Genomic DNA, 13,208 nt, shown 5'->3' with positions numbered 1-13,208 from the left:
AGTGGCTTTTATCCTGGCCTGATATGAAAGAAAGAAAACGATTGGATGCATGACTGCTAGTATTCCTTAGTTTTTCTCTTTTTGCCCCCAAATGGTAAGTATTTAACACAGTGTGTGTGTGTGTGTGTGTGTGTGTGTGTGTGTGTGTGTGTGCGCGTGCGCGCGCGCGCGCGCGCGCGCGTGCGCACGTGCAAGCACATGTACATACATTGGTACTTGGAATCAGGGCCTTGTATTCTTGCTTAGCTTTCTTGCTCAAGGTTGGTGCTCTACCCACTTGAGCCACGCCTTCACTACCAGCTTTCTTTTGCTGATTAGCTAGAGATAAGAGTATCAAGGAAACTGGCCACTGGTAGCTCTTGCCTACAATCTTAAGTACTCAGGCTGAGATCTGAGAATCAGAGGAATGTGGTTTGAGGCTAGCCTCAGGCAAGAAAGGCCCTTGAGTCTTACCTCCAATTAACCATCTAAAAACTGCAAGCGGAGCTTTAGCTCAAAGTGATAAGAGTGCTAGCCTTGAGCAATTTGCTCAAGGACAGTGCCCAGGCCCTGAGTTAAAGACCCACAACCAACAAAAAAAAAGGTGGGGGGGGGGAGGGGGGAAGGGAAGGGGGGGTGGGGGGGGTCTTATGGACTTTTCTGATCAGGATGACTTTGAACCACAGTCCTCAGATCTCAGCCTTCTGGGTAGCTACACTGAGCCACCTTCCTAGCCACCGCCGCCCCCCCCCCCATCCCCCATGAGCAGCTGGGATTACAGACATGAGTGTCCAGCTTCAATACATTCTTATTAACTGTAGCCAGCATGTTGCACAATAGATCCTAACTTCTTTCTCCTGACCATTTCCCAGGCCTACACCCACCTATTCCTGCTAACCACCATTCTCCTCTCCGTTCCTGTGAGCTCCACTCTTTAGATTCCATATATAAGTGAGATCGTGCACTATTTGTCTTCATTTGATTATCATTAGCCAAATGGCAAGTGCAAGCAAAGGCCCACATGTTAGGTAAGCTGGGGCTCAGTATGTCTGGGTCTCAGAACTAAGCTTCAATCATGAGTAGAGAAAGATCATGAACATTAGCCAGTTTTCCCTCAAGGCTATAATGAAGTCATGATTAGCTGGAGCTGGGGCTCAGTGGTAGAGCACTTGCCTAGTGTGTGTAAGGCCCTCACTTGGAACTTTGCACTGAAGAAAAGAAAGAAAAGATAGGGCAGACAAGGCTAAGAGTAAGCTTCATGACATTCTGTTCTTCCTCCTCCTGGGAAGCAAAGTGATCTGATGATTCCATTGTAGACTGTACACTATAACCATGTGTGATCTTGAGCAAGTTCCCTAACTGCTTATGAGATCCAAGTGATCAGAATGCCTAGCCCAGGAGGGAGACTTGAGGATTAAATGAAAGGATTTTGCAGACGTAGTATCTGTAAGGTCTGCTCCTGGATGGCGAGCAGACTCCACCCTCCTGGCAGCAAAGTCTCCACCCGGTACCTGCATTACCTAGGCAACTGGCACACCTGGCACATCTGCATCCGCTTAAGTCACATCTGAATTTGAAGTGGCCAAACCTTTCTCCGCCCATACCCTAGATAAGGCCTAGCCCAGGCCCAAAAGCTCTCTTTTCTAGCTCTTTCTCAGCCCTTTCCCACCTCTTTCCCAGGCCTTTCTCAGCCGCGTGGAGGGCCAACTTGGCCTGATCCCAGCCAGAACGATGAATAAACCTGCCCCTTACCTGAATACCACGTGTGTGGTGTGGTTCTTACTCGGCTACCTCTTATTAAAAACCTAACAGTATCATTAATAAATACTAGTTGTGTTTTCCTTTGTCATTCCTGGGGCTTAAACTCAGGTCCTAGGCACTGTCCCTGAGCTTTTGTGCTCAAGCCCAGCACGCTGCCTCTTGAGTAAGCCACAGTTCCACTTTCTAGCTCTCTGGTGGTTAATTGGAAGTAAGCCTCATGGATTTTCCTGCTTGTCCCAACTTTGAACTGTGACCCTCAGATCTCAGCCCACTGAGTAGGTAGGATTACAGGCATGAGCTATCAGTGCCTGGCTACATAGTAGCTATTTTTCTGTTGTAAGAATGACGAAAAAAGGATGAAAGAAATGAGATATTGTGGATTAGATTCTTGTCTACAGCTTGAATGTGTGTGTTTATGTCCCTCTTTAAATTAATATATTGCCTGGTGCCAGTGGCTTATGCTAATATCCTAGCTAGTCAGGAGGCTGAGATCTGAGGACCATGGTGCAAAGCCAACCTGGGCAGAAAAGTCCATGAAACTCTTATCTCCAATTAACCAGCAAAAAGAAAACAAAACAAATTTAAAAAAATGGAAGTGGAGGGGCTGGGAAGTTGGCTCAGTGGTAGAGCGCTTGCCTTGCATGCCTGAGGCCCTGGGTTCAATTCCTCAGCACCACAAAAGCAAAAAGAAAAAATCCGGAAGTGGCGCTGTGACTCAAGTGGTAGAGCGCTAGCCTTGAGCTGAAGAGCTGAGGGACAGTGCCCAGGCCCAGAGTTCAGGCCCCATGACCGGACCCCCCCCCCCCAAGAAAAAAATGGAAGTGGAGGTTGTGGCTTAAGTGTTAGGGCACTAGCTGTGAGTGAAAATGCAGCTAAGGGACAGTGCCAGTCCCAGAGTATAAACACACACACACACACACACACACACACAAATACACAAATACATTAATATCCTAAAGCCAAAGTGATAGTGAGGTCCTTGGGAAGGGATTAGATGGACAGCAGAACCTTCATAAATAGGATTAGCTCCATATAAAAGAGACCCCAGGACTGGGAAGGTGGCTCAGTGCTAGAACGCTTGCCTTGCATGCATGAGGCCCTGGGTTCGATTCCTCAGCACCACATAAGCAAAAAGAAAAAAGCCAGAAATGTGGCTGTGGCTTAAGTGGTAGAGCACTAGCCTTGAGCTGAAGAGCTGAGGGACAGTGCCCCAGGCCCAGAGTTCAGGCCCCACGACCAGACCCAAAAAAACAAAATAAAATCAGTCCTGGAGCTTGAACTCTGAGCCTGAACGCTGTCCCTGAGCTTCTTTTTGCTCAAGACTAGCACTCTACCGCTTAAGTCACAGGGCCACTTCTGGCTTTTTTTTTTTTTTTTTTTTAAGTAGCTTATTGGAGATAAGCTTGTGAACTTTTCTGCCTGGGTGGCTTTGAACAGTGATCTTCAGATCTCAGCTTTCTGAGTAGTTAGGATTACAGGCATGAGCCACTAGCACCACAGACTTTTTGTAGTTAATTAGTTGAAGCCCTAAAGAGAGGCCAGGGCTTCCTAAAATGACTTCTTGGGATCTCTTCCAGCTAAAAAAACTTGCTGGAATGCAATTTAGCCTTGGCCTTCTGGCAGGTTTCTAACACTACAACAGTGATGTCCCTTGCTATTGAGATCCCTGGGAACAGCTCCACTCCATAGTCCAGCCATATAAATCTGATAAAAATAGGAGCTGAAATACCAGCCTGGAGTTGCTATTTTTAAAAGCGTCTGAGATGTTAGATTGGGTTTATTTCTTCTTCAAACAGCATCGTGCTGTTCCCTCCTCCTGGTGGGCAGGATGTTAACGTGGCACATTTGAGAAGGACAGGAGCCAGAAGCCTAAGAGACACATTCGTTAAGCATCCACACCATTGCCTGCCAGGGTTTTGCCACAGGGCCAGAGTCTCCTAGGTGTGGATGCACCTGCTCCTCCTATAGGCCCCTTTCTGTACCTGCTGCTCCTCTGGTGTCCCCAGCAGAGGTCTTGCCACGCCCACCACAGGAGAGGCAGGAGAACTAAAAAGAGAGCCAGGAAAGGAATGGAGGTGGCATTCCTTAGAAGCAGCCTGGATGTAGATTTGTTCTACAGGTTGTCTTCGCCTAGCCTCAGTACAGCTAACCTGAAGAAGGAACAGTCCATGAACCAATCTGTGCTTGGCCTACCACATTACCTCTTGGTAAGCAGCTGGTACTGTAGGTGGGCCAAAGGATTCAGTGGAGTTGGGAAGGGTCTGGAGGTCAGTGCTGGGATGAAAGCAACAATTGCTTCGTTCCTATCACCAAAGATACAGTTTCTAGGCCACAGAGCTGGGCTTCTGGCTGTGCAGTTAAGAAGCTGGAGGGGAAAGGTCCTGAATAAACACATTGTGGCTAAAGAGAGGTGATCAGAATTACACTTCGCTTCAAGAGACCAGGTCCCCAGATATAGGATAAGCTGGGGTTGTGAGAACCTGCATATAGCTTATAAGTTAAAAGAGGAATTCCACCTCTTTAATAATAGCACAGTTATATATAGTGTGTTATGCTTTCAGTCCACATCCATTGCTTTATTTAATACGACAGCTTTCTGAATCAGCTCTGTTATTTCCATTTCTTTTCTTCTTGTGAGAAAACGAAAGCTACTTAGTGGTGAAGGCAGGGTTGGAACTCAGGTCTCTAGGAACAGAGCTGGCTTTTAAAGTTCTTGTTTACATGGCACTTATCAAGAATTATAACCTGTTTAGACACTGGATATCAAAAATTTCAACCAGCCAGGCACCAGTGGTTTAGGCCTATAATCCTAGCTACTCTGGAAGCTGATATATTAGGATCAAATTACAAACCAACCCCAGGTAGAAAAGTCTGCTGCTTGGGAGACTTTGGGAGACCTCCAATTAACCAATAAAAAGTTGGAAGTAGGGGTGTGGCTTAAAGGGTAGAGCAACGAGCAACAGGGAGAGTGCTTGGGCCTTGAGTTCAAGCTTCAACACTAGAGTGCGTGTGTGCACGTATGCATGTGTGACACACAGAAACACACACGTGCAAGTGGAGAGGCCAGGCTGATTCTTGGATCTGCTATGGGACACACCTAGTTTTTTCTTCCTGGGCCAGTTTTCCTTCTGTAAAATAGTATCTTCCTTGTGTGTATGTGCGTGTGTGAGTTGTAAGACTTGAACTTGGGAGTGCTCAAAGCTAGTGCTCTACCACTTGAGCCGCAGCTCCACTTCCTTTTTAGAAGTTTATTGGAGACTAAATTCTCATGGACTTTCCTGCCTGGGCCGGCTTTGAACTGCTATTCTCAGATCTCAGCCTCCTGAGTAGCTAGGATTATAGGTGTGAGCTATTTCCTCTTGATGTGTCCAATGCAAGGACTTAAGTCATTGTGTTCTGTTTCTGTTTGTTTCTTTGTTTGTTTTTGTCAGTCATGGGGCTTGAACTCAGGGCCTGGGCACTGTCTCTGAGCTTCTTTTGCTCAAGGCTAGCACTACATCATTTGAGCCACAGCGCCACTTCCAGCCTTTTCTGTTTGTGTGGTACTGAGAAATCAAACCCAGGGCTTTTTTTTTATGGTGTTAGGAACTGAATTCGAGACCACCCACTTACAAGGCAGGCACTCTACCGCTTGAGCCACACCTCCAGTCCTCTCTGGTTCCAGTTATAGCTGAGCATGCTGTGCAGCAAATATTTGTTGAATGAATGTAGGGCTGACAAGGCCAAAGGAACCACTGAGATAAAGTTAGCAAGACATAAACTTCAGCTAAAGAGGACTTCTCTGGAAGTCCTCAAGCTCACTACTAGCTTGCACTTAGTCATATCCTGTCCTGCTTCTCAGTGTGTGTGTGTGTGTGTGTGTGTGTGTGTGTGTGTGTGTGGATTATAAAGAGTCTCACAGACTTTCTTGCTTGGAGTGACTACAAACTGGGATCCTCAGGTGTCAGCTCCCTGAGTAGCTAGGATTACAGACATAACAGGATTACAGCTCCCAGCTCTGCCTTATTCAGAACAAGCTATCTCTCTGCAGCTGGATGGTAAGCTTCCTGGAGATAGGGATTGGACACTTTCCTTGGAGTCTTGGGTGCCCCAGCCCCTGAATAAACCATGTGCTGACCTGGGAAGAGAACCTTGGAAAGAAACGGTCCCGCAGAGTGATTTCTGCACTCTTCTGCAGCCCAGACAATTCCCCGGGCTCACTCGGGGTGTGTGTGTGTGTGTGTGTGTGTGTGGAACCAGGGTTAGGGAGGTTGATGGGGTTTCCTCCTGGAGACTGGTTGCCTGGCACTTTCGGTTAAAACGGAAACCGAACGCTACTGGGGGACGAAGATAGGGCGTGCAAGGGAGGGGTGCAGAGGCAGCGATTGGGAGCCTGGCAGGCTCAGACTGGGGCAGAAGAGGGGCCCAGGAATCTTCCCAGGGCCACCTGGCCACCCTGAAGTGCCTGGGGTGGCGAGGATGAGGAAGGGCTGGCTCCCAGAACGAGGTGTCCCCGGTGCCTCAGTTTCTCCAACGAGGGGGAGGTCACGGTTCAGCGCAGGGGGAGAGCAGGAGAGAGCCCATTCTGGGGAGCTCCCCGTTTCCGGGAGGGCATACCCATCCCGGCGCCTCCGGCCCCGCCTCTGCCTCCCCCCACCCCCCTTCGCCTGGTCTTCGCGCGCCTCCCGCACCCCGGGCGCCGGGCACCCCGGGCGCCGGGCCTGGCTCCCGGAGGGGGCTCGCAGGCTCCTCACCCCAGCGCGGGCCGGGCCCGCGCGCAGCATCGCCCCCGCCCTTCCTCCTCCACCACCCCGCCCTTCCTCCCCGGCTCCCCGGCGCTGTGCGCAAGCGTGTCCAGCCCCTTCCCCCGCCCCCCGCCCGGCCCGGGCCCCCGCCTCCCCGTCACACGGGGCACCAGGGGAGCCGGCACACTCGCCCCGCTCCCAGGCCGGCCCCGCGCCCCGGGACCGGGACAGGGACAGGGACCGGGGCCGAGCGGAGCCGCCGCCCCGCGCCGCCAGTCCGTGCGCCTAGCGGATCGGAGCTGTGCGCCGAACCGGCCTGCCCCGCCCCGCTCCACCCGCGAGGGTGAGTACGCGGCGCCGGGCTCCGGGGGCCCCGCGCCGGAGGGCGGGGAGCGCCGAGGGGTCCCGGGCTGCCCAGCCCCAGCCGTGCGCCCGCTGCGGGGCTCGGGGAGCGCACAGGCCCAGCTCGTGGACGCAGTTCGGCCCTGGGTTGGGTGGGGTGGCCACAGCCCTAAGGAGCCAGCGGGCTGCTGCTTCCCGGGGCATCCCCCCACGGCGGGAAGCCCGATCCTTCTCGCGCCCTTAGAGTAGGCAAACTGGACCGCCCTCTCTCTTCTCCGCAAAGTTTCTACCCCCGATCTGGATGGCAGAGGTTGTCCACACCTCTCAGCATGCTCTGAGCGATGGTTTCTCCTACAACTGTCCCTACCGCCCCTCACCCCCCCCCCCAAGTCTGGGACACGTGGATCTGCTTGGCTGAAGGTGACAAGCCGTGCAGGGGCTGTGTGTGGGAGTAGCAAGGTCGCTGAGCCAGTGCGCAACGGTAGGGTGGCCAACAGGAGGCTGGCCATGCCCGTGGCATCATATTGTGTGTTGGGGGGGGGGTGTCTTTTGGGGCCTAGGGCACTGTGCTTCAAAGCTTGCCTGAGTGGTGGGCAGTGGGAAGGAGAGGGTGGGATTGAACTGGAGGCAAAGCCCCTGGGCTCAGCTCTCTGCTCTGAGTGTCTTTCTGGGTCCCTTGTTGGCAGGGGCCTCTGGCCGGCCCATAGCAGCCAGCACGCCTGCCAGCACAGCCCCTCTCCATTCCCAGCCCAGGATGGTGGGGGTGGGGGCAAGGGGGGTAGGGAGATTTTGTCTGGGTTGTGAGGCCTGATCTACTGCTGCTTTCTCTGTTCCCCAGACTGGGATCCGGCTTGAGGGACTGCTGCATTACATCTGGGGGTGTAGTGTGTGGGTGCAGTGTGCCCCCTCTGACCTCATGGTCATCTAGAGGCCGGCCCCTTCTGCACTGCCACCACTCAAGCAGGCTGTACTGAGCACCACTGGAGGGAATCTGCACAGAGAGGAAGCCAAGTTCAGGGGGACTTTGTAGAACCTTGGGAATGGGTCTGTTAACAGGCAGCATTGTCAGGCGGTACACAACCCCATGCCAACTGTGCAAGGCCAGTCCTGCTGACCCCACCCTCCAACCCTGTTTCTCCAGGCCCTGGCATTTGCCCATGAGATTTTTTTTAATGAGTTGATCTGTATTAAGTACTGTGAAAAGTGCCTTGGAGGGGAAGAGCTATTGGCTGCTGGAAGCATTTCTCCCACACCCTTGTTCTTCCAGAACTGCTGTCTAATTCTAGAGTGAAAACCTACAACCCCTGCTGCTTGGAGTGGAGAAAGTCACTGTAGAGCTCTTCCACTTTGCTGGGAGCTGGTCTAGGAGTCCCCTCTGCCCAAGTTGAGGTGGCCCAACTTCCTGCTGTGCTTCTGAGAGTGCTCTTTATGCCTTGTCCTGCTGTGTAGAAGGTCTCAGGCTGCTCCATGGGCCCCTGGATTCCATCAAGAAGTCAAGGGAGAACCAGGAGTTGGGACTGACTTGAAGGTGACAAGGAGAGGGGACATAGAAGGAGACATCGAAGAGAGGGGACATAGATAGAAGGAGACATGCCAAAAAATGCAGTAGGAGCGGAGTGCCTGTGGCTCATGCCTGTAATCCTAGCCGCTCAGGAGGCTGAAATCTGTGGAACACAGTTGGAAACCAGCTGGGGCAGACAAATCCATGAGATGATTACTTCCAATTAACCACCAAAAAAACTGTAAGTAGAGTTGTAGTTCAAGTGGTAGAGCTCCAACCTTGAGGGGCAAAGCTAAGGGACCATACCCCAGCCCTGAGTTCAAGCCCCGTTAGTGCACACATGCCACTCATACAGACATGCACAGGTAAATTGGGATCTGGGAGTATGACTCACTAGTAGGGAGCTTGCCTAACGTGTTCAAGGCTCTGGGAGGGAAAAAAAAAAAGTGATACCTACTTGGACTTTGGGCTGACAAGGCATCTTTAGCTTGGAAGTGGGTTTTGCTGCTGAATAGGGCTCCACTTCCCAGGTGGAGGAAGCCCCTAGCATCTTCTAGGTTCTTTCTTTCCCTCCTTTCCTCCCTTCCCTGAAGTAGTGACTCATGCTTGCCCCTCCCCTCCCCCCTCCCCCCCCCCCCTCCTCTAACTCTGAAGAGCAGAGGACCTACAGCCATATGGATTTTGGTTTCTGGGTAGAATCGAAGTGTTGTAAATCCTGGGAAGCTCAATTCCCTCCACCCCCCAGCCCAGGCAAGGAGGAGACAGGTGCTCCTTTCCGGTGGGGCCATCTGAGTTAGCATCTGCCCCTTGCTAGGGTGGGCACCCAGAGGCACTACTCCAAAAGTCTCCCAATGGAATTAGAGCTCCTCTCACACAATGGCTTGAGATTTGTACCATCTGTTGTAGGTAGAGGATCATTCCATCTTACGCCTAATGGTTGCATGTGACCAGGTTCCAGTTCCCTTGCGCGTATGAAAGGGAGGGGTGGATACGGAGCCCAGGCCCCATAGGGTCTGGAGGCCAAGCCAACAGATTGCAATCAAGACAAGGCTTCCAGCTCCAGGAGATGGACTTTGGACATTGAAGGACAAGGCCAGTATTAAGGGATAGGGCCCTTGAGCTCACTGTAGCTGTTCCCCTCCCCTGACTCAGCCCCATGCACTGTGCGTTAGATTGTTCCCTGCTAGTGGGTAGCTTAGCTACTGCTTCTGGGTCCCCTGGCACTCAGGACCCACCTTCTTTCTCAAGACCTGGCTGTTGACTGGAAGCTTGTAGTTTCTGTGACGGAGTAGTCAGGGTTGGCTTCTTTGAGTTACTGGAGTCATCAGACCATTCCTTTCTTGTTTCCCAGACCTCTGTGCTCCCCGGTGCTGCTGTGGAATGAGCTGTTAGCCACCTGGCCTTGTGCTCTCCCAACCCCTTCCACACTCCTCGGGCTGTTGCTTTCAGAGACAGAAGGGTGTGAGTATCCAGGTGTAAGTCTTCCTTTAGTCTCACCTGGAGCCAGGCCACACAGCACCATCTCTGCCTGCCCTCCTCCAGAGACATAATGGGATTGTCTAGACTCCAAAGCCCTATGTTCTGCTCTAGGCCCAACAGGGGGGAGGGTCTGCTGCTCTTCTGAGGCTTGGTTAGGCCCTCAGTTTTCCTCCTGGGACATAAGTGTGAGGAACGCCTGGCTGCAGAAGCCTAGGAGCAGCTGGAGGACAAGGACAGTCTTTGTCCTCTTGCCTACAGCTAAGTTCAAGCCAGTACTGGGGTTAGGGTCTCCAGAATCTGGGAGAGTCCAGGGAGCCAGGCAGGAGAGTGCTAGGCTAGCATGCAGCTGTGTGTCTACCATGGACCCAAACCTCCTCCAGGGTGTGGTGGTGCTGCTTGGATTGCATTAATGCCAGTTGTGTCAGTGGTCTGCTCTGTGTCTTCTGTCCATTGCAGTATAATAAGCCATAATGAAAAGGGATCTAGAGTGTGAAGGTATAGCTCAGTGGGAAAGTGCTTGCCTGGCATGTATGAAGCCCTGGTTCAATTCCCAGCTCTGCAAAAGGAATGTGGGAAGGAAGGGAGGGAGGGAGGGAAGAAGGAAGGAAGGAGGGAAGGAAGGCAGGCAGGAAGGAAGGAAGGAAAGAAGGAAGGAAGGCAGGCAGGCAAAAAAAGAAAAAAGAGAGAATCACCATGTATGGATCAAGCACTTTCTAAAAGTCAGGTCTTATACATTTAAAACCTCATTTGCATCACTTCATATGTGCCTCACAGAATGAAGAAACAGAGGCAGGAAGATTAAAGTACGTGGCCATGGTCATGATGCATATAAGCTGCTGATGTGGGGCTCTGACCCAGGCCTCTTTCTAAAAACCTGCACTTTCCAGCCTCGTTCTGTCCGTACATACCCACCGAGCTTGTCTTAACCAGCCTTTAAGAAAGAGGCGCTGACTCGAAAGCGTGAGGGGTTTGCTAAGGGCCACAGTATGTTAGTGACCCAGAGGGAACACAACCCCTGGCCTCCATGTTCTGCCCGGAATCTACATCTTGCCCTGCCCATCCCCAGGGTGCAGTCCTGATTCCAGGCACTGGGCTTCTCAGGCCTCAGTAGGCCAGGCCACAGGCCAGGCCAGCACTCTCCTCCTCCCTCCAGCTTCCCTTTTCTAGCTTCCCTCCTTTTTGAGGGCCCCTCCCAGCCCCCCACCTCGCTGCTTTCCCGCCAGTAATTGCTTCCATCTGCCCCTCCTGCCGGCTCCTATTCCTTTGGAAATGCGGTTCCTGGGCCGCCCACATGGCTGCAAAGACCTCATCCGGCAGCCACAGCGACACGTGGAGAAGGGGAGGGGCCCTTCTGGGGTCTGAGCATGAGAAGCAGCCAAGGTGGCTGCCTCCTGGTTCTTGGTGTCCCCAGATGGCCGCAGGTAGACACACCTTGGCTACCTGGCATTCGGGGATGGTGCATTCTGGGCTGACTCAAGGATACACAATCTCCCCTAAAGATCCCATTCTCCTTCCAGGGAATGCCACCTCTGCCCTGCACACATGCTAGACACCCACAACCCTCTCTGTCCTTTTGAGGTTGTGCTTGTCAGGAGGAGGGGGTGGCTGAGGGGAGAGAAGGAGGGACCACACTCTGGGTTTCTGGCATTTGGGGACTGTTTGTGGCAGAGCCAGAAGGATCCTTGGAGATCTGGGCTTGGGGGAATAGACACTGGACCAGAGAGAGGAAGGCTCATATTTCACCTTGACTTAAAATTTGCATATTCTAATAGGGCATTGACATGGTTAATTCCTCTTAGAATGCTAATGGGTGGAAAGAGATAGTAGCAGGACTTCAAGATGGCCATCTCCTGGATTCTGCATGTGGAGGAGGCAAGTTTCCTGTTCATGGTCATTGAGGTCCTTGGAGCATACTCTGGTGACCTTGACCAGGACCTTGACCTTGATCAGGTGAAGCATGTTGGTGGTGTGAAATAGATCTGAACACTTCAGGCATTCTCCTTGAGATTTTAGGATTTTAATATAAACTGAAGGAACTTAGGCTGCCTTGTCCCCTGTTCTCTTCTCATTACCTTGAATGATGACTAGCAAATAATAGGTACTCATTAAATATTTGTTTGATGAATGACTGGAAAATGTAGCTTGGGTTTTTCTAACTTTGTCTTTCTGCTCTCCTGGCCCCATTTCCTCCTTTCTTGAGAGCCAAAGGAAAAAAGAATTGCCCTCTTTCCAGGTGAGCTGTTGGGTAGAAAACAGCTTGAACCCAGCCTGGCCCCAGAGTGAACGGCCACTTCCAAGGGCTTTATTCAGACACCAAAGAGGCAGGCAGGAATCCAGATGGCATTGGGTAGGAGCTGATCCCCAGAGAAAGGATGTCTCCTCCCTCCCGCCTCAGCTTGAATTTCCCTTTGCCCACCCTTTTTAGTGACCTTGAGGTCCTCCAATCATTTGCTGTACCTGCCACGTTCATTTCCTTTAACCAACAACATCACAGTGCCCCATGCCTATAATCCTGGCTACACAGGCAGCTGAGATCTAGAGATCTGTAGTTTGAAGCCATGCCAGGTCGCAAGTCTCTGCAACTCTTACCTCCAATTAATCACCAAAAAGCTGAAGAGGAGTTATGGGCCAAGTGGTAGAGTGCCAGCAGGAGCAAAACAAAAAAGCTAAAGAACAGCGCCTAGGCCCTGAGTTCAGTCGCCAGTGCTGGGGTGGTGCATGTGTATGTATGGGCACACAAAACTACTCACCACCAACAAAAAACTCCACTTTTAGTCTTTCTACATATTTGCTTTGTATTTAAAATTTTTTGAAATTGGATCAGAGGATTTTATTGGCTTAATTTTTTCCCCCTAAACCCTTATTGGAGTCTGCTAAATTTGCGCTCTCTCTCTCTCTCTCTCTCCCTATTTTTGATACCATGTCACATGTGTTTTTACTTCCTGAACTTGGCTTGGGCATCTTTGATAACAGCCATTGTTAATTGCAAGTATTCTTCACATTATGTCCAACTTCTACTCTGTGAGAGCTTCCCAACTTTCTCCACTTGGCACGGTCCCGGTCCAGTGATGGGGAGAAGACTCTGGGCCTCCTGGGTCTAGAGTAGAACTCTGCCCCCTACATGCTGAACCAAAGGTCCTGAAGCAGAGTTCTCCAGGGAGCTGGGGGAGCCTGAAGATTTGTATCCCTGGGGGCAGACTCTCAGCCAGCTTGCCTTTGTTAGCTTTGTTTACTCCTCCAAGAAATTAACACTTCTTAATGAGATAGCATTTCAGATAACATTCACTACCTGGAAACTGGTACTCTATAAATGCTGGCTAGGCTTCTCTTATTCTTGGGTGGGGCTCAGAGACTAAAGACATCTTTTTTTGTTGTTTTGGCCTAGGGAAAGTGGAGTAGTTTAGCTTGGCAGCTCTTTTTTG

General features: G+C 51.5%; 1 protein-coding gene across 2 annotated transcripts in view; it reads left to right on the top strand.

Annotated features, from left to right (window-relative positions):
- Nucleotides 1-6,654: 6,654 nt before the first annotated feature.
- The window catches only part of St3gal4 (ST3 beta-galactoside alpha-2,3-sialyltransferase 4), a 42,275-nt gene continuing 35,721 nt past the window's right edge, over nt 6,655-13,208 (top strand). For both annotated transcript variants that reach the window (XM_042674934.1, XM_042674933.1), the window contains exon 1: nt 6,655-6,807. The gene's annotated coding sequence lies outside the window, so the exon portion shown is untranslated. The remainder of the gene's footprint in view (nt 6,808-13,208) is intronic.

Source organism: Dipodomys spectabilis, unplaced genomic scaffold, assembly GCF_019054845.1.
Source record: "Dipodomys spectabilis isolate Male_0828 unplaced genomic scaffold, ASM1905484v1 ptg000023l, whole genome shotgun sequence".
Classification (NCBI taxonomy): domain Eukaryota; kingdom Metazoa; phylum Chordata; class Mammalia; order Rodentia; family Heteromyidae; genus Dipodomys; species Dipodomys spectabilis.
The sequence above is the reverse complement of the archived record's forward strand: the minus strand, read 5'-3'. Positions and strand labels throughout refer to the sequence as shown.